The 21,932-nt window shown below is 45.8% G+C and overlaps 1 long non-coding RNA gene across 2 annotated transcripts in view; it reads left to right on the forward strand.

Annotated features, from left to right (window-relative positions):
• LOC126058126 (uncharacterized) overlaps window positions 1-19,797 on the forward strand; it is a 48,702-nt gene extending 28,905 nt beyond the window's left edge. The window contains exons 3-7 of one of the 2 annotated variants that reach the window (XR_007513096.1): window positions 960-1,150; window positions 3,785-3,932; window positions 10,946-11,120; window positions 15,178-15,296; window positions 19,589-19,797. This is a non-coding gene — a long non-coding RNA (uncharacterized LOC126058126). Of the gene's footprint in view, window positions 1-959; window positions 1,151-3,784; window positions 3,933-10,945; window positions 11,121-12,445; window positions 12,469-15,177; window positions 15,297-19,588 lie in introns of those variants that run through there. The other variant, XR_007513097.1, reaches the window with a different exon arrangement.
• The last annotated feature ends 2,135 nt before the right edge of the window (window positions 19,798-21,932 follow it).

The following is a 21,932-nucleotide window of genomic DNA, read 5'->3' on the forward strand; positions in this document are numbered from 1 at the left end:
TATAATATTCTGTGTGCATGTAGTATATGTTTTTTAACAATTTGAACTATAGTTGCAATAATAAATGTGCATGTTTCTAGTAATCTTCAACGTATACTTACATCTTTTTAACATACATCTCTGCCATTAAATCTCTTTGTTTAATTATTGTTTAACACTCTTTACGCCTAAGAGATGGTCTCAGAAGCAGCCCTGATCAGTTTTTCTCCCTCTTACTCATGAAGCCCCTTAATGTATCCCAAGGTATCAACTACGAAGGATTTTACGTACTTATCATTTGTTTATTTTTCATTCAGTCAGTATATTCCATGGGCCAGAAATAGTCTATGTTATGCGGATACAGTGGTGAAAGGTACACACTGTCCCTGTCCTCATGAAGGGGACAACCCAGTGCAGGTGGGAGGAGCACTGGGGAAATGCAGCTGAGAGCAAGGACAGACAACCCTCCAGGAACCACACTGGACTTCAGAGAGGCTTGTTGGCTGCTGTTCACCTGGCAGGCTTCTAGATACCAGAGTACCCTTGGGCTTGGTGCCTGCTCCTCTCTCTATTGACACCCTCCCTCTAGGATGCCTCAGTGAGTTCACTGCTGTCTATTTGTAGCTAAGGACGTGAGGTTTATACCTCCATCCATTCAAACTCCTCCTGGGTCCAGACTCATATATTCAAATGTGAGCCTAACTCTCTGTATTGACCTCTTTATGCACTATAATGATACATTCCTCATATGGCCATCATGAAAAGCAAACATGAAAGGAAAAGCACAGGAGTGCCTGGCACCAGCGTAGGTACTCAATGAACATTAGCTGTTGGTATTATCCTTGACATCCCCATGTGGGGTGAAGTTTTATTACCGGACATCTCCATGTGAATATCTAACACCTACACCATGTTATCTAGGCTATGAAACAATTCTTGGCTCCAACCACCATTCTTTTCTTATCCATGAATTTCTCAAGGCTTCAGTGATGGGATTGTGTGTTTTTCCACACAATGGACGTGATTAGGAGTGGTTGGCCAGATCCTGCACAATAAATTGCTCCAGCATTCCTTTGGGTGACCATTGAGACAAGTTTCAGCCACTGAATGTAGCAAAGAATTGGAACCACTCTCAGCTGTTCATGCGAGTACTCTCAATCCAGAATATCTGGTAAGTCGACTGTTAGGGATTGAATTGTGTCCCTCCAAAATGTATGTGGAAATCCTAACACCTGTACCTGTAAATCTGACCTTGTTAGGAAAGAGGGGGCTTGCTTTTATTATGTGAATGAGGTCATACCAATGTAGGGTGGGTCCTAAGCCTAACTCTTCTTAGTTATAAAAGGAGCAGAATACACACAGACACAAACAGGTGAAAAGGAAGACAGACAAAGAAGACAGATGCTTCTAGAAGGCCAGGAACACAAATGATTGCTGGCATCTACTAGAAGCTGAGGTAGACAAGGAAGGACCTCCCACTACAGCCATGCCCTGAATTCAAACGACTACCTGCTAAACTGTGAGAAAATAAATTTCTGTCCTTTAAAAGCCATCCAGTTGTGTTATTTTTTGTTATGGAGGGACTAGGTAACTAACACACATACCCGTGCTTATAAATTCAGCCCAGTGCAGAATAATTTTCTTCCCTCCTTGGTCTAGACCACCTGAACCTGCTCTTTCCCTATCAGTGTCCTTTGCTTTCACCTAAGAGCTATGACAGAGTCAGCTTGATGCTGATGCATTGAAATTTCAATTTATTTTTTATTTATGATTACTATTAATTCCAGTATTTTCTACAGTTTTCAATGGAGACAGTCCTATAATTTATGAATAGCATTTATACTTTTTCTCTTTTTGTACTAGCTTATACTTCCAGTGTTCAATGTTTAATAAAAGTAATGATAGAAGCACCCTTATTTTATTTTTTGTTAATTTTAAAGAGAATGTCCCACACGTCACCATGAACTATCATGCTAGTTGTAGTTTTCCATGTTCGGGAACTCCTTTTCTGTTCCATATTTGCTCCTAGTCCTTATCTCTCCGTGTGATTGGATTTTATCAACCTGCTTTGCCCCCATCTCTTGAGGTGAGCATATGTCTTCTCTTCTTTCACCTATGCATGTGGTGAATGAAATTACTAAATCTTTAACGTTCACTCAAATTTGTATGCCTACAATAAACCGCCTTGATCATGGCATGTTACATGGTTTATCCTTTGCTGAATTTCCTTTGCTGGCATCTTACGTAGGGTTTTGCATCTCAGTTACTGAGTGTGCTTGTCCTCTAACTCTTCTTCTACCTTCCTTCTCTAATTTGTTATCATTTTTAAACTAGCCTTAAGGATCAAGTTAGGGGAGTATCTCATGGTTTTCTAATCTCTGTTGACTATGTACAAGATTAAAATGACTGTTTCTTGCATGTTTGCTGGAACCTGACTGGAAACGATCTAGGTCTGCCGTTTTCTTTGTAGGGATATCTTGAACTACTGACCCATTTTATTTAGTGGTTAAAGGCATCTTCTGGTGCTAATTTACTTAGAAAAAATTCTGATGCATGTTCTAGGTTGCTCGAATCTCATCTTCAAATATTGATTATCAGGGCTTGTAGCCTCATGCAAGGCAATTCATCAATCCCAGATTTCCCCAAAGTCAGGCTCTGCAACTCTTCCCGGTACCAAATTCCCTCATTTAAGACTTATTTGCAAAGAAAGAGACAACAGTATGCTATCTACGCAGTTGTTTATCTTCTTGAGTCCATAATGTGAGGATACAGTCTTCTAATACTTTTTTTGTAATTGTTCTCTTTCTTATTTTCTTTTTCCTTTTTTCACTGCCAATACCCCGCCCCCCGCCAGTCTAGTAGTTTTAAAGTTGTGCGTTTCAGGTTCAAGTCTGTAATCCAACTGAGCTTCTGTGTGTGCTGCATGTGTGCATCAAAAGAACATGCTTCTAGAAGCAGAAAGCAGGCAGTGGGACTGTTGGGTGGTTGGCGGGGGAGGGGGAGGGGAGCTGCTGCTCAGAGAGGGCGCCCGAGGGAGGCAGGAGATGCCGGGCTGCCCACCGCAAGCCCACAGGCTCCAAGGAGGAGGAAGCTGCATGCGCCATGAGCCTTTTGAGACAGGCCCAAGCCCGCCCAGCCGGGTGCTAACCTCGCATCCGCCAGGCTTGCAGGTTCCACCAGGACTAGGGGAAGCCTAAGGCCAAGGAGGGCAAGGTCTAGGGTCTGGACCTGAGAACTGGTTCTGCCACTTGTGATCGCAGCGCTTATGCTGGAAAGGAGGGCAGGAAGCATATCGCAACGTGTGTCCGGACGATGACCCAGAACGGGGGAGTTGTGGTCACCCACGGACTCTGGGTCTGCATATGGAGGCCCCCAGGGTGCAATTCCAGGAGCAGAAGGCAAAGCCACAGAGGCCAAAGTGCACCTCGCCAATGCTTCCCAGGGGCATTTCCCCAAATATGGGGAGCAGTCCCTCCTCTGGGCTAGGGACTTTGTTTCCTCCATTGTCATCACTGACTGTGAGCAGACTCTAGTCTATGCAGACTAATGAGGAGTTATCAAAATGAGCTCCAAACTCCGGATTTGAGTTAAGGATCATAAATTAACACAGAGAAATACGACTTTAGCAATAAGTGACTGTTTGAAGCCCAAGTTGCCTTAAAACACGGAATTTCGTCTTTCAGCTCCTCTGCTAATCTAGTGACTAAGAACAGGATCTCACTGGAGCTCAAAGATGTGGGGCACTGGGAATACTCTGGGTCTGTCTGCTCACGGCTGATTGCCTGATCCCAGTTTTATTACACAGCTTAAATACAGACCAGAAGAGGAGTTTGGGGCTTGACACCTGACATCTTAACACCAGTTCCTGTTTCTTGAGGAAGGAAGAGGTAAAATAAATCAGCGTTTACTGTGTCCTTCTCCATCCCCGGAAGTCTTCATGAAGACCCTCTCAGGTAAGGATTGACAGGGAGTGGCTTGGTTTACTATTTGACTTTGTCCTTCAGTCACTTTGTTTATGTCCTGCATGTAAACTATTATGCATTGACAGAAGCATTCTAATTCTTATGCAGAATGACTAGACCTCCTGCAGAATGACTATATTGTGCCTCCCTTGGGCACCCCTGTCTGCGCAGCACCCTCCACCCCCAACTGCCCAACCGCCTCTCTCCTGGCATTCTGCTTCTAGAAGCATGTTCTTTTGATGCAGAGATGCAGCACACACAGAATCCCAGCTGGATTACAGACTTGAACCTGAAGACCTTATGCAGAATGACTATTTATGAACCCCTAAGCTTAGTACTAAAGCAGGTACTTACTCCTCAGAGAAGGCCCTGGGGGAGGTTGATACATGCATTCCCCAGCGCTCCTGCTGCTCTAGAAGTGCCTGAAATGCCTCTCTGGGAAAGGCCTTCAGATTAGGCTCATGGCCCACGTGGGAATTCAGGCCTATTTTTCTGTTAGAACATCTCATTTCGCTCTGAAAATTTTATTATCCATTTTATTCACCAGACATGAGTACAGACATCTCATATTTTCAAAATAATCCCATTCTCTAATACTAATTTGCCACCAAGAGTATATTCCAAAGTGTTTGCAATAGGCTAGAAAGTCTTTCCAAAGAGGGGAGTCCTGCGCCATGTTGTGCAGTGACAGCAGGGTTGGCATAATATGTTTACCCAGATACCTACCACTTTTTAAAAATTTTTTATTGTGCTTTATTTGAAACTTTACAGAGCAAATTACTTTCTTGTTCAGTCATTTATACACAATTGTTTTGTGACATTGGTGGCAATATTCATGATGTGTCAATATTCTCTTCTATGCTCCAGTTCCCGGTTCCATCCGCCATGATTCCTGTTCCATCCTGCCCTCTTTTCTGTGCTTTTGGGCAGGTTTTGCACTTTTGGTCTCATACACATGATTGAACTAAGAAACACTTTCTTCACGTGTGTTATTGTTTGTTTTATAGACCTGTCTAATCTTTGGCTGAAGGGCGAACTTCAGAAGGTACTTTCCACTTTGTTGCTTTCCATAATTCCTGAAATTCCAAGTCTACCACCTGAAGAACTTCCTTAGTGTTTCATTTAGAACAAGTCTGGTGGCGATGAATTCTCTTAAGCGTCCTTCACCTAAGAATGTCAATATTTTTCCTTTATTCTTGAAGGAAATAACAGCCTATAGAACACTGGGTTAATGTTTCTTTTCTTTCAGTGTTGAAAAAATGTTGTTTTCACAGCCTTTTGGCCTCCGTGGCTTCTGATGATGAATACAGAGTCATTCCAATTGTTTCTCCTGTGTGAAATGAGTTGTTTTCTCTCTAGCTTCTTTGAAGATATTTTCTTGGTCCTTGTTATTCCACAATTGACAGTGAGGCATTTGGGCGTAAAATTATGTGAGTTTAACTTGTTGGAGTTTGCATAGCTTCTTGAATCTGTAAGTTTATGTCTTTCAACAAATTGGGAAAGTGTTGAGCCAGTATTTCTTCAGATACTTTTTTCTACACCACATATTTTCTCTACACCTTATGGAATTCCAGTAAATAAATGTTAGATATTTTTGGATTTTTTTGAGGCTCTGTTCATTTTTTTTTCAATATTTGTCCTCTGTTTTCAGATTGGATATTTTCAATTGAACTATTTTCATCTCATTGATCCTTTTGTCTGTCAACAGCATTCCGCTGATCAAGTGAATTTTTTATCTCTATTTTTCCTGTCTAAAATTTTCATTTGTGAATGGTTTCTATGTATTTTTTCTGTTTTTCTAAGGTGTGCCTGTTACTTCTTTGAGCATGGTTAAAGTAGCTTTTTAAAGTTTTTGTCTATGATTCCAAGACTATGTCTTACTTCAATCTTACAGAAAATGTCGATGTTGTTTGTTTTAGGAATCACTTGACCCAGTTATGTTCAGGCTGCAGGTTCTTTCGCAACTTCTGGATGCTGTGGCTCAGATGTCAGTTCAGATTTTGAAGACTTTGTGATGATATTTGGATGTAATCTATGGGAGTGTCACTCAGTCTGGGACCTTGTTGGTGTTCTAACCCATAATGCAGTTCTCAAAGGATTGATCTACTTCTTGGGGTCAGAGCAAAGCATATACAACTATGGGAGTGGAGGGGGGTATGAAAAACAACTTTATGGTATCCCTCTCTTGAGCCGCCTGGTCTCTGTCTCTCTGAGGCTCTCTGATGTCTGAGCAGCCTACCTTCCTGGTCCACTGGCAAGAATGTTGGGGCTTTAATCTCTTCGTTCTGCCGTGCAATTAAGTGACTGGGTCTGCCTATGAGGCCAAATAACGGTAAGATGGAGAAAATGTAACAGAGATTCCTCTATATTATTTGGTCCTTATATACTTAGGTCAGAGAGAAGGCACACTGTTTCTGGTGATACTTCCAAACAGGTATGGAGAAAAAGGCATTAACAGGTCGATAGCTGCATACTAGGTGTTACGGATTAAACTCTGTCTTCCCAAAATGTATATATCAGCTTGACTAGGCCATGCTTCCCAGTATTGTGCGATTATCCACCATTTTGTCAGCTGGTGTGATTTTCCAATGTATTGTAAATCCTACCTCTATGATGTTAATGAGCGAAGATTTGAAGCAGTTATGTTAAGGAGGCAGGGCTCAATCTACAAGATTAAGTTGTGTTTTAAGTCAGTCTCTTTTGAGATATAAAAGAGAAAAGAACAGAGAGACAGGGGGACCTCAGTACCACCAAGAAAGAAGTGTCAGGAGCAGTGCATCCTTTGGACCTAGGATCCCTGTGCTGAGAACCTTCTTGTCCAGGGGAAGATTGGTGACAAAGACCTTCCCCTAGGAGTGACAGAGAGAAAAAGTCTTCCCCTGGAATTGGCACCCTGAATTTGGACTTATAGAGCCTCCTGGACTGTGAGGGAACAATTTTCTTTGTTAAAGTCATCCGTTTGTGGTATTTCTGTTACAGGAGCACTAGATATCTAAGACACTAGGTACCAGGAGATGTACATTTCCTAGCTCTTTCACTCCCAGGGCCACTATGACTAAGTAGCCAATGCCATAAATCCATGTGAGCAGACTATTCTGATTACTGCTTTGACTCTACTGTCTGTTATGGTAACCACACCCACCTTGTCTTTGTTGATTGAGTGCCACCACTTGGCTGCTACCACCATGGGGTCCAGTCAGCTGCATTGTAGTTAGGTGTCTTAATTCAGTTAGGGCAGTTCTCACTGTGGACTCTTACTTACATAAAATAGCAACCACAGAAGTCTTCAATAATGCTGGGGCTTGCTTCCCAAATTTGTACCTCACCGCTATGGTACAAAGAGAGCCCTCTGGGCACTCCGTGTGTGGGTCTGTGGGTCCAGCCTAATAAATCCATTCTAACCTGCCAGTTTCCCTCAGCCTTTGGTTACCTTCTCCTACAGTATACAATGGCAGATCTGCCATTTCCACTTGATTTATTGTAGGCCACCACTTAATCCATGCTTCAGTAAACCAACCAAATAAACTATGAGATCCTTTTCTAACCTCTCAAGCTGAAACACTGAATGAAGAATCTATGCTTCCTGGGTCTATATCAATAAACTCAGACTTTATGTTGCTTGCACCATTATCCCACACCCATAATAGCCATTCCCACACATATTCACCAGGTTTCTGTATGTATGTATGTATTAGAAAAATCAAGCAGTTCTTTTGGAGTTTAGCATACCTTCTCCTGGGTCACACTTCATAGTTCACCTTTTGGGGCTTGTTGGGACTGAAGTCTAGGTATAGGTCTACAAGCAAAAATGGGCAGTGGCAGTGGGATGTTCAGCCGTGTCTTATAAGACATCTGCCTAAGGTGATGCCCCAGGCAATGCCCCAGACACCACCCCAGGAGACAACTCAAACAAGACACTTCAGGCACAGATGAGGGTAATCTCATTAGATGGAGGTGGAAGGGATAATTGTTTTACTGGGAAGGGTGCCTTAGCAGGCAAAGTTAGAGAATCTCTTCAGATGGGAGTAAGAGGTCTGGTTCTGTTAGGAAGAGCGATTCAACAGAAATTGGAGGTTCATTGTCCCCCGCTTCCTGACTGTCTGCCCATATGTCCTCATCCCGAGTTTCAGGATCCCATTTCTTCCCAATCAGTGCCCTCACTCTAACTTCAGACACCATTTGAGGCTGGATATTCAACTGGCGCTTTAATTCAGTCACTCTTATGATAAGAATCTGAGTTTATTTTTGGCAGCATTAGCCTTGTTACTATAAGAAATATGGTTTTCTTTCTGGGCACAAGTGGCAGCTTTCAGATCTTGTATGTGGTGCTTCAGCTTTGAGCCCATTTCTTTCATTCACCAGTGTGACTAGCAAAAGCAGGACTAACCAAGCAGCTTCCTTATTATTCTTATTCTGACAAAATTATAGAAAAGTATCAAATATGTAATCAGGCAGAGCCTTGTCTCTCACAAATATTTGATCCAGTGGTAGTAGTATTTTGCGTATTTCTATTGTCACCTCCCACCATGGATTAGCAATAGCCTATTTACTACTGGAGACAGTCATCAGTGCCTTTAAGACTAGCCAGACTTGAGAATCAATTCAGAAAACTCATCCTTAAGATTTGGTTCCTCTAGAACCACAGTAGGTACCAAATGTCTTAGCCTGGGATCTCTAGAGATGCAAAACTAGTGAAGAGAATATATATACATATATGGAAAACCGAGTCGCATAATGGTTAATAGCTATAGCTGCTAACCAAAAGGTTAGCAGTTCGAATCCACCAGGCGCTCCTTGGGAACTCTGTGGGGCAGTTCTACTTTGTCCTGTAGGGTCACTATGAGTTGGAACTGACTCGATGGCAATGGGTATATATATACACACACACACACATACACACATACATATATATATGCATACATATGTTAGTTGTGGCTGTTAGATGCCATCGATCCTGTGTAAAACAGAATGAAACACCGCCTGATCCTGAACCATCCTCACAATCATTGCTATGTTTGAGCCCATTCTTGCAGCCATTGTGTCAGTTCATGTTGTTGAGTGCCTTCCTCTTTTTTTCTGACCCTCAGCTTTTCCAAGCATGATGAGCCTCTCCTGGGACAGGTCCCTCCTGAAAATATGTCCAAGGCACGTGAGACGAAGTCTCGCCATCCTTGCTTCTAAGGTGCATTCTTGGTGTACTTTTTCCAAGATGGTTTTGTTTATTCTTCTGGCAGTCCATGGTATATTCAGTATTCTTTGCCAACACCATATTTTAAATGAATCAGTTCTTCGGTTTTCCGTATTCATTGTCTAACTTGCTCAAGCATGTGAGGTGATAGAAAATATCATGGCTTTGCTCAGGCACACCTTAGTCCTCAAAGTGACATCTTTCTTTCTCAACACTTTAAGGAGGTCTTTTGCAACAGATTTGCCCAATGCAATACATTGTTTGAATTCTTGACTGCTGCTTCTGTGGGCATTGATTATGGATTCAAGTTAAATGAAATGCTCGATGACTTCAGTATTTTCTCTGTTTATCATGGTGTTGCTTACGGGTCCAGTTGTGAGAATTTTTGTTTTCTTTATGTTGAGGTGTAATCCATACTGAAGGCTGTAGTGGTTGCTCTTCATCAGTAACTGCTTCAAGTCCTCTTTACTTTCAGCAAGCAAGGTCGTATCAGCTGCATATCATAGGTTGTTAGTGAATCTTTCTCCAAAACTAATGCCATGTTCTTGTTCTTCGAGACCAGCTTCTCAGAATGTTTGCTCAGCATACAGATTGAGTAAGTATGGTGAAAGGATACCACCATGACACATAACTTTCTCATTTTAAACCACACAGTATCCCCTTGCCCTACTCAAATGACTGCCTCTTGGTCTACGTAGATATTCCGCATGAATACAGTTAAGTGTTCTGGAATTCCCATTTTTTGCTAAGCTATCCATAATTTGTCATGAGCCACACAGTTGAGTGTGCTTGTATAGGAAACAAAAATAGGTAAACATCTTACTGATATTCTCTACTTTCAGCCAAGATCCATCAGACATCAGAAATGATATCCCACATTCCATGTCTTCCTCTGAATCCAGCTTGAATTTTTGGTAGTTGCCTGTCTGTGTACTGCTGCAACTGTTTTTAAATTATATTCAGCAAAATTTTTCTTGCGTGGGATGTTAATGACATTGCTCGATAATTTCCGCATTGCGTTGGACCACCTCTCTTTGAAATGGGTACACATATAGATCTCTTTCAGTCATTTGGTCAGGTAGCTGTCTTCCAAATATATTGGAATAGTCAAGTGAGCTCCTCCAGCACTGCGTCCCTGTGTTGAAACATCTCATTTGGTACTCCATCAGTTCCTGGAGCCGTGTTTTTTGCCAATGCCTTCAGTGCAGCTTGGAGTTCTTCCTTCAGTACCATCAGCTCTTGATCCAATGCTACCTCCTGAAATGGTTGAACGTCGACCAATTCTTTTTGGTGTATTGAGTCTGTGTATTCCTTCCGTCTTCTTTTGATGTTTCCTGTGTTGTTGGATATTTTGCCCATAGAATCCTTCCTTCAGTATTGCACCTAGAGGCTTGAATATTTCCTTCAGTTCTTTCAGCTTGAGAAATGCCAGGTGTTTTCTTCCCTTTTGGTTTTCTAACTCCAGATCTGTTCACATTATTATTATCATACTTTGTCTTCTCCAGCTTCCCTTTCAGGTATTCTGTTGAGCTCTTTTACTTTATTTTTCCTTCCATTCTCTTTAGCTACTGTACATTCAAGAGCGAGATTCAGAGTCTCTTGTGACATCCTCTTTGGTCTTTGCTTTCTTTCCTGTCTTTCTAATGACTTTTTGTTTTTTTCATATATGATGTCCTTGCTATCATCCCACAACTAATCTGGTCTTCGATCATTAGTGTGCAGTGCATCAAATCTATTCTTGAGATGGTCTCTAAATTCAGGTTTGATATACTCAAGGGCATACTTTGACTCATGGACTTGTTTTAATTTTCTTCAGCTTCTACTTGAACATGAATATGAGCAACTGATCATCTGTTCCGCAGTCAGCCCCTGGCCTGATTCTGACTCATGGTATTGACCTTCTCCATCATCACCTTCCACAAATTTGATTCCTATCTATTCTGCCTGGAATGGTTCACGAGTATAGTCACCATTTATGTTCCTGACGAAAGGTATGTGCAATGAATAAGTCATTGGTCTTGCCAAATTCTATCATGTAAGCTTCATTGTCATTTCTATCATCAATACCTTATTTTCCAACTGCTGATTTGTCTGCTTTGTTTTCGACTTCGCATTCTAATTACATAATTATCAGTACATCTTGATTGATGAATGCATCACGTTTGATCAGTTTCAAACTGCGGAACTTGGTAAAAACCTTCAACTTCTTCATCTTTCACATTCATAATTTGTGTGTAAATTTGAATAATAGTCTTATTAACTGGTCTTCCTGGTAGGCCTGTGAATATTATCCTATTGTTCGTAGTGTTCTAGTTCAGAAAAGATCTTGAAATGTTTTTATCGATGAATATGATGCCGTTCTCTTCAGTATCTCAATCCTGGCATAGTAGAACATATCATTGTCTAGTTTAAAATGTCCAAAACCAAGCTATTTCAGCTCACTAATGCCTTGGATTACTGACCTTTATGCATTCCATTTCATTTTTGATGACTTCCAATTTCCCTAGATTCATACTTCCTTCATTCCACATTCTGATTATTAAAGGATATTTGCATCAGTTTCTTCTCATTATGAGTTGTGCCCCATCAGGAAACGTCATTAAAGTGGGATCTACTTTGAGGACGTAGCTCTTCCCCACTCGTATTTTGAGTGCCTTCCAACCTAAGGGGTTATCCTCTGTCATTCAATCAGACAGTGTTCCAGTACTATTTGTAAGATTTCACTGGCCAGTTGTTTTTAGAAATAGATCACTAGGTCCTTTTTCCTAGTCTGTCTAAATCCAGAGCTCCACTCAAACCAGTCTACCATGGGTGAACCTGGTGGTATTTGAAATACCGGTGGCATAGCTTCCAACATCACAGCAACATGCAAGCCACCACAGTACAACAAACTGACAGAAGAGTGGTGGGAGTTAAAAATAAGAAGAACCAAAAAGAGTGCTTCTTCCATGTCTGCTGATTTAGAGGAACCATGAAAAATTGTCAAGTGAAGAGTGATTCAGAGAAAAACATGGGTAGAATGTGACCTAATTTCCATAAAAACAAACAAATAAATGTACTTACATGTGTCCCGGCAAAAAGAAGTGTGTAAAAGGGTACATATGTATCTTTGGACACTGGACACTTTGGGGGAGCAGGTACAATATACTTATGTGGGGATGGCTCTTATAACTTCTGTATACAAATCTCTGTTGTTAAATGTGTTATAAGAATGTAAAACCTTTTAAAGTTTAATAACATCATACGTGTATGTGTGTGTATTTGAAACTTTTTTTTTTTTTTGACTATTTTATATATGTGTTTTTTCGTTATCTAGTGTGGCTATAGCAGAGATTCCACAAGTGGATGCCTTTAACAAACAGAAACTTATTCTCTCACAGTTTAAGAAGCAAGAAGTTTGAAGTCAGGGCACCAGCTCTAGGAGAAAGCTTTCTCTCTTTGTGGCTCTGGGGGAAAGTCCTTGTCATCCATCTTCCCCTGGCCTAGGAAATTCTCAGCACCTGGACGCTGGGTCAAAAGGACATTCTCCACTCCATGCACTTCTTCCTTGGTGGTATGAGGTCCCTCTCATTTCTGCTCACTTTTCTCTTTGTATCTCAAAAGAGACTGACTCAAGACTCACCCTTATCCTGTAGATTGTGTCCTCCCTCATTAACCTAACTGCCTCTAATCCCACCTCATTAACATCACAGAGGTTAGAATTTACAACACATAAGTAATCACATCAGATCACAAAATGCAGGACAACCACACAATACTGGGAATCATGGCCTGGCCAGGTTGACACACATTTTGGGGGACACTATTCAATCCATAACAATAGAGAAAACACTGTCTTCAATGCCAGATTCAGAGACTTTTATCCATCTATGAAGGGCAAACACAGAAATTGAACAAAATTCAGACCAGCGAATTATTGCTTGCTCTTGTAACTAACGACTTCTTCTGGTCTCTATGCCTCGAAATGGCCAAAAAGAATTCTGTGAGGATTAATTCAGTTATTGCTAAAACATCTACTTAATTCGCATGTCTACAGGTAAGGAAGAATGCTGGACACCCACCGTGTGTGATTCATTAAGTAACACAGGGACCCTTAGACTATTGTTCTCCTTCTCTGATATGCCACTATCACCTTCTCCCCTTGTTGCTCTCCTGAAAAACCCACACTTGTATATTCTAGGCTTTTTTTCAGGATTGAATTTGCAGGAAGTTAAAGATATATCTTTGAAAGATAAAGAAGACTTTGGCCACATTGTCTTTAGACAGTTGAACTTCCCAGCCAACCTCTGTGCAGGATGGGAATTCACAATCCCTCCTACTCAGTACCTCTGAGCAGGACGGGATTTCTGTTTCATTATCAGGAGACTGTGGAATTCACCCCTCTTCAGAAAACTTACTTTCCTTTGCCTCAAACTGTCCCTCTCAGGATCTGTCACGGTCACTCTGAGAAATTCACATGGGCAGCCTGTATGGAAGTGCCCATTCTAGAGGCCCTGCCCTCCCTTCCTTGCTCCATAGGGCTTCCTCTGACACTTGGGGTCACATCTCCCAGGGAGTACACACCTCTGGCACCTCCAGGGATTCCCAGGCCCTGGGATACTGTGGATGGGACTTGGAACTCAATCTGTTTCTTCCCATCCTCACCTTTGGTTATCTGTGTTCTGTCTTCACCAGATTTAGTAGGCCTTGTCTTCTCTTTGCTCGTTTCATCTCAGTCAGGCTTTTCTATTCCAACTCTCTGATCTCAGAACAGATCAGGTTAGACCACAGAAAAGAGAAAGACCAAGCAAACATCACTGATCTGTGCAGAAGCTGCTGGGAAGGGATTCGATTCTCATTGGTTTAGGGTTTTAAGGCCACTGCTCACCGGCAGGCAGGTTCCTCCCAGAGTCTGGCTTCTGTCTGGTACCTTGTACTACAAAGAACTCAGTGACCAGCCCACCTTCACAATCACACCTCCCTTAGAGCTATCTTTGCAGAGGCTCTTTGTCAGACTTCCATGTCCCACTAAAATCCTATTTCTCTTTCCTTACAAACATTATGCTCATTCTCAGGGCCCTGAGACCTCATCTGCAGATGAGTCTTGTCCTCTTCTCTCCTTGGCGGGGGAAGCTTTTGAGTGGACCTCATGTCTTTGGACAGCTATCCTGGGGCTTCTTCCACCCTGGTGCCGTAGGGCTGCATCTCTCTTTGTACTAGAAGGGGCGTGGAAGGGGCACAAGGCTAAAAGAGGATGGATTTTCCAGGTGAGGTGGGTTTAAGAAGCTTGAATGAACATCTTCCCTGAAGGGTGCATATTTTGCAGTCCAGACATCCTGCTTCTCTCAGTCTGAGAGTCCTAGCACCTCTTCAGGTGCTTTCTCCTTTGACCTTGAGGCCATGCCTGCAATCTCTGCAGCCAGGTCTCCCACATGTGTAGCAGCACCAGTAGGTGTGGTAGCCTCTTCAGCCCCTGTCTCCTCCTCCAGATGCTCCTGGAGGTGCCTGGCTCTTCTTGCCAGGACTCCAGGATGCTGACCAGGGACTCAGTGTTGGTTAAAGGATGTCGGCCAGTGACCACGTGTCCTCATTTCCTTTGAAGGCTTAGGCTAGTTGCCTGGGCAGAAGACAGCCAAGGTCAGTCTGAGCCTAGACACCTAGTGACCTGTGACACTGCAGCGAGTGATAGATGTTAATTTCCATACTCAGGTATCCGCAGGTGGCCGACTCAGAGTGGTAACTAGAGATCACACACTCATGAGGGCACGGGCCAAAGGTCAGGGAAAATAGCTGAGGTCGTGGAGCTCTAGCGGAGCCAGTCAAGGGCCCAGGCCTCCCTCCTGTACGTGGCAAAGAGGTGCCACCCTCCGCAGAGTGTGCTGCCACCCGCAGACTCTGGACTGCTGGGGCCCTGGATGCCCGGATTTCGGCCTTGTGTTTGGAGAAGTGACATGCATGTAGTGTGCCACTGGGGGCTGTGGCCCAGCAGAAGCAAAATCTTGAAAATGGTGGCTTCAGGTGACTTTGCCTGTTCTCTCCCTTGGCTGAGTGCCATCCTGTGTTTTGTAGGAGGAGAAGGCATTCGTGGAGAGAGGCGGATTCCATGTGTGCAGACAAAGTGTGTGCTGACATGATGAGACCCTGGAGACCAGGGTGGACTCTTCAGACCCAGGATAGACCTCTGGCAGGTATGTGTCAATGTTTTCTGCCCATGGCACTCTCCCGGGTATTTGCATACAATGTCATCAGCGGAATTAGTAGTCTCCGGAGAGGCTGCCACATGTCAACAAGCTTCACCTGGCCAGAGTCCACCCGTGATGTAGCTCCGCAATCAGTCACTGCTGTCTAGACCTTCCAGATAGACTAGCAGATCTTCTCTGACCGTGGGCAAGCAGTAGAGCCAGAGGCCTTCCCCCTTTGCTCTTTCGTCTCTAGGCCCTCTGTCAGGCACTCCAAGCTGTGAAGTGACTCAGGGAGAGAAGGAAGAGATTTCAGAGAATGAACACATACAGAGAGAGAGGCAAGAGATGCTGAGTGGGGATGTCTTGTGTACTGATATCCTGAGGAAAGTGGGAAAATTGGACCCTGGCCTGCTCTGCCAATGCCGTGAAGCAGTCCGCACCAGGGGCTCCCTTGTGCCTGCATAGCCTTTCCCAGGGTGTGCTCAAATCCTGTGGCCACTAGGTGTCCTAGGTCACAATGGAGGACCCTGTGTCATCTGACTGGCGGACTGGATCTCTGCCATTGGCTGAGTCTTATCACCAGGCCCATCATAAGCTCTGCCCACTCTTCCGGTGGGGAGACTCTCTCCATGGTGATGGCAAAGAAACCTTAGTCCCGCCCACCTGGCCTTGACTTCACCTACCTGGCCTGCTGACCCTCACCCAGACCTCTGTGTCGATCACAATGAATGTCCGCCAGTGGCCCGGTGTCAGCGTCTGGTATAAAGGATTCGGGACCTTGCCTGAGGCAGAAGGCAGCCTACGTCTGCGGGTACCTGGAAGTCTAGTGACTTGTGACGCTGCTGCCAGTGAGAAATGGTGACTCCCACACTCACATATCCCCTGGTGGCAGAATGATAGTGATGGGTGGAGAAACATCGCTCCGGAGCACATGTTCAGTGGGGCACCGGCCAAATGCCAGGGCCAGGAGTGGACGTCGTGGAGCTGCATGGCGAGCCAGTGAAGGGCCCAAGGATTTCTCCAATGAGGCAAAATGCAGATCAAGCCAAGGAACACAAAGATAAAGCAGCTGAAGAAATTAGAAAGGTTACTCAAGAACATAGTTAAAAATTTAATAAGCTGCAAGAAACCGTAGAGAGACTGCAATCAGAGATTCAGAAGATTAACAATAAAATTACAGAGTCAGAAAACTCAATAGAAAGTAATAAGAGCACAATTGAGGAATTGGAAGGCAGAATTACTGAGATTGAAGATCAAACTCTTGGGACTAATATATTTGAAGAGAAAGCAGATAAAAGAATTTTAAATGAAGAAATCCAAAGAATCATGTGGGACTTTATCAAGAGAAATAACTATGAGTGATTGCAGTACCAGAACAGGGAGGGCTAACAGAAAATACACAGGGAACTGTTGAAGATTTGTTGGCAGAAAACTTCCCTGATATCATGAAAGATGCTCATCGAATTCCACATACGGTAGATCTCAAAAGAAAGTGACCGAGACATATAATAATCAAACTTGCCAAAATCAAATATAAAGAGAATTTTAAGAGAGGCTAGGGATAAAGGAAGTCACCAACAAAGGAGAGTAAATAATAAAAAACTTGGACTACTCAGCAGAAATCATGCAGGCAAGAAGGCAAAGGGATGACTTACACAAAATATTGAAGGAAAAAAATCGCCAGCCAGGAATCAAACCATAACCCTGGCCCTCTGGCCTTCAGGCCCTCTGGCCTTCGCCCTCTAACTCTAGCCCCTAAGCCCTGAGCCCCAAAGCCCCTAAGACCCTAAGCCCTTAGGTCCTAACCCCCAAGGCCCTAAACTCTAACCCTAACCCAAACCCTAACCCCTATACCCTAAACTCTACAACCTAAACACCTACACCCCAAAACACTACACATCAAAACCCTACACACTAAACCCTATACTCTAAGCCTCAAACCCTAAACCCAAACCTCAAATCCCAAACCCCAAACCCTAAACCTAACCGTAAACCCTAAACCCTAACACCTAACCCTAACCCCTAACCACCCTAACCCCCCTAACCCTAATGACCCTAACCCTCGAACCCTAACCCTCTAACGCTAACATGAAACCCTAATCCGAAACCCTAACCCTCTGACTCTAACCTCTAACCCTAACCCTCTAACCCTAGCCCTAATCCTAACCCCAACCTCCAAACCTAACCCCAAACCCTAAACCTCAAATCCCTAGCCCTAAACCTAAGAATGAGCCTAAGCCTAACCCTATCACTTAACTCTAAACCCTAAACCATAACACTTAAAACCCTAACACGCAAAACCCTAACACCCTTAGCCCTAACACATTTAACCCTATCACCCTAAACGCCAAAACCCTAAACACTAACACCCTTAACCCCAACCCCTAACCCCTAAACCCTAAACTTAAACACTAAACCGTCTAACCCTAATACCCTAAACCCTAACCCCAGCCCCCAGCCTTAACGCTCACTCTAAGCCTTAAACCTTAAGCCCTAAACCCTAGGCTCTAAGCCCTAAGCCCTAAACTCTAAATCCTAAAACCCTAAACTCTAAGCCCTAAGCCTAACCCTCTAATCCAAAACCCTAAAACCTTACCCCAAACCCCTAAACCTGAACCCCTAAGCCCTAGCCCTAACCCCTAACCCTAAACCTCTAAACCATACCCCTAATCCTCTAACCCTAAACCTCTAACCCTAACCCTCTAACCCTAACCACAACACCAACCCCAACCTCTGAACCCTGAAACCCTAACCCCCTAACCCCAAGCTTGTGAACCCTAAGCCTAAACCCTCTACCCCTAAACCCTAACCTTCACCCCCTCACACCCTCACCTCACTCCCTCACTCTATAATCTTCTCAACTTCTAACCCCCTCACGCTCTAACCCATCACCCTCTAACTCCCTCAATCTCTAACCCCCAACCCTCTAGACCCCAACCCTCTAACACCCACCCTCTAACCCCAAACCACATATCCCAAACAAACCCAACCCCAACCCTAAACCTAAACCCTAACCCCTAAAACCTAACCCAAACCCTAACGACTAAACCCCAAAACCCTAAACCCCAAACTGCAACCCCTAACACCTAACCTGTAACTCCAAACTCTAACCTCAAACCCTAAACCTAACCCCAACCAAAAAACCCTAACCCTAAACTCTAACCCCAAACCCTAACGACCCTAACTCTAACAACCCTAACCCTAACATCCCTAAGCCCAAACCCTAACCCTTTTTGTTAGCAGCCATAGCACTTAACCACTAGCCACCAGGGTTTCCATGAGCAGTCACAGGAATAGACACATGCACACCCGTGTTCACTGCAATATTATTCACAGTTGCAAAAAGATGGAAACAACCTAAGTGCTCGTCCACAGAGGAACGGATAAACAAACTACGGTACATACACACAGTGGAACACTACACGACAATAAAGACCAATGATGAATCTCCGAAACATCTCACACCATGGATGAATCTGGGGCGCATCACACTAAGTCAATCACAAAACGACATATACAGTAAGAGACCACTATCATAAAAACTCAAGAAAACATTTACGCACAGAAACAATCCTTGATGTTCACCAGGGAGACGAAGAGCGGGTAGAGAAAAGCCAACTAAACAATAACAAAAAAAACCAAACCCACTGCTGTCGAGTCAATTCCAGCTCATAGCGACCCTACAGGACAGATTAGAACTGCCCCATAGAGTTTCCAAGGAGTGCTTGGTGGATTCGAACTGCAGACCTTTGGTTAGCACTGGTGGCTCTTAACCACTACGCCACCAGGGTTTCCAACCAAACGACAGATCGGTGGTAACTCTGGCGAAGGAAAGACGGTACACAAGACTGGGGAATCAACCTCAGCCTCACTCTAACCCTAACCCTAAACCACTTGTGCCCGAGCCTAGTAACCCCAGCCCTAACCCCAACCCCCAACCACCTAAAACCTATACCCCTAAACCTAACTCCCAAACCTCTAACCCCCAAACCTGGACCCCTAACACCAAACCCTAACCCCTAACCCTAATCCTCTAACCCTTCTGCATCTCTGGGCCTCTCGACTCTCCGTCTATTTTCTCCCTCCAAATCCTACTAACACTCAGTGGAATTTTGAAGTTTGAGCTGTGCTTTGCTTCTTGTTGTCTCCACCGGTCCCATCAAGGCACTGCATCATTTGCTCTGCTTCACTATTCAGTTCTAAAACCATGGCTTAGAATCGCCTGACACTGAACTTCAGCGATTCAGTGCAATGCCGCGAGAGGGCGCGCGTACCGCCGGTTCTGTTCTGCCCACCAGGCCCTCCGAGCATCGGAACCTCCTGGACCTAAGCCGGGACGACCTGGGTACCGCTCCAGTGGCGACAGCAGAAGCTTTTCTTCCCGAGGGACCCAACGCCCCAGGGCGCTCTCTCAATACTCCCATTAATGCTATGATTATCCTAACCCACTCCTTCTGTGCAACCTAGTGGGTCCTCTACCAGGCCCAGCCTTCACAACCCGCAGCCCCCTGCTGTGGTCAGGTACAGGAACCTGCAGGGCCGCGCCCTCCCCGCCCAAGCTCTGCCCCTCCACACCCTGATGCCCTGCAGGCCTCTACTAGGTCCCCGCCCAGGGGAGAGTTGTCGCCCCGCACGGGTGGGGGGACACGAGGGAATATTCGGAAACCACCCCAGGACTGCCCGATTGCCGGTATTGAGACCATGTGAGCAGGGCTGCCCCGCCAACTGGAGCCTGCAGGACATCACTCACGTTTGTCAGCTTCTCAGCGCCCTCTGGGCTCCGGGTCCCAGAGCAGCCAATCCCCCGGCGGGGAGGGGGGGGTGGTCCGTCCGCAGGTGCTGGAAGATCGGGTTGGTGCCCATGGCTGGAGAGCTTAAAACCCTTAGAAACCCTCATAAACCGTCAGCTCCAGACTTTCAAATGTCAGCCTGAGAGACATCTAATCTCCAACCTAAAAAAAAAAAACAAAACACCTGTTGCCATCGAGTCAATTCTGACTCATAGTGACGCTATAGGACAGAGTGGAACTGCCCCACAGAGTTTCCAAGGAGCGCCTGGTGGATTCAAATGGCCAACCTTTTGGCTAGCAGCCTTAGCACGTAACCACTACGCCACCAGGGTAACCCACTAAACCCACTGCCACCAGGGTAGAGGCTCCAAATCCTGCCAGTGTGAGGAACCCTCAAATCCCCTCAGCACCAGAGACCGTGTCCACGGCAACCGGTACACAGCGCCGCACAAACGTTTAAGTTAACAAACAACATGGTTGCTCAGGACCCCTTCCTGCTACCCCCACCCCCGCCACCCAGAGGGGGAGCGGGACCTGGCATCCACACTGTTAACACACACTGAATCGCTGCATCCACAAGGAGTAGGATCTCCGCGCTGCTCCACAGATTCCCAGGACCCCTTCCTTTCCCGATGGGGCCGCCCCGACGCCCCAGCCCCGAGAGTAGACCGGCTGGGCGCGGGCGCGGGCACGGGCGCGGGTGCGGGGTGCCTCAGCCTCCCAGGCACAGGGCCCAAAATAGTAAGGGGCAGCGGGGCCTTGGGCGGGGGATCCCTCTCTCCCCTGTCCGTGGCACCCTACGGAGTCTGGTGGAGGTGGGAGGAGGAATGGGGGCGAGTGCCCCGCTCTCAGTCTGGAATCTCACCCCCCCGGGCGAACTCTGGGCCTTGGTTTCCCCCCTGGCACAGGGAGCAGGTGGGGGGCGGGGTGGGCAGGCGCCCATCACCCAGCTTGGCCCGCAAACCTGCCCCGGGCAGAGTAGGGACCTGGGTGCAGCCCTGGACACGGCCTTTCTCCCCAAGCCCTTCAAGCCCCCAGGCCCGAGGGCACTCCACAGCTGGATCCCGAGGCTGGACCCCCCCCCCCCGCCGCAAATCCATTGGGATGCAAATTTCGCAGACCAGCTGCGTCTCCCAGGCCAGAGGCTCCCTCTCGCAGCCCTTAGAGTGGCTGCGTCCGCCCGCCCCCGCGCAGCGTCCGCCCCTGGGGATCACTCGGGATGGGGTACGGTGGAGGGGGCGATGCGAGCTGCTAACCCAACGTCCGGACTCTCCAACCTCTGGAGCCCACGGGCTGCTGGGACTGGGACCCGCCCTCCTGGCGCCTTCCCTCCACACCTTCGAGGGGCCAGGCTTGTTCAGTCTGGGAGCAGGTCCCTCCAGCCAGGTGTTGGAGTTTCATACCTTTCAGAGAACACGGCAGGGAAAGCAGCATGAACAGCATCCTCTCTAAGGCGCGCCATCCGGCCCGGGCCCCTCACCACCCGTCCCGGCGCTTCCGGGAGTAACTGGCTGGAGGGCGAGGAACATGGCTGCCGGCCCCGCCCAGCAGCCCGGGTGTGGGGGGCGGGCGTGGGGGGGTTGGGCCTCCAGAGGGGAGAGTGGGGTCTAGAAGCAAGGACAACGCCAAGGTGTGCGGGGTGAGGAGACGGGAGACGTCAGGAGAGGGCCCTCTCGTGTGCAGAGTTAAGTATTGGAGGTGCAACGGTTAAGTGCTTGGCTAACTGAAAGGTGGGCCGTTGGAACCCACCAGCTCAAGGGTTGAAAAGATCTGGAGGTGGGCTCCCATAAAGATTCTAACCAAACAAAATCCAAACCAGTTGCTGTTGAATCAATTCAGACTCGTAGTGACC

Source organism: Elephas maximus, chromosome 14 (genome assembly GCF_024166365.1).
Source record: "Elephas maximus indicus isolate mEleMax1 chromosome 14, mEleMax1 primary haplotype, whole genome shotgun sequence".
Classification (NCBI taxonomy): domain Eukaryota; kingdom Metazoa; phylum Chordata; class Mammalia; order Proboscidea; family Elephantidae; genus Elephas; species Elephas maximus.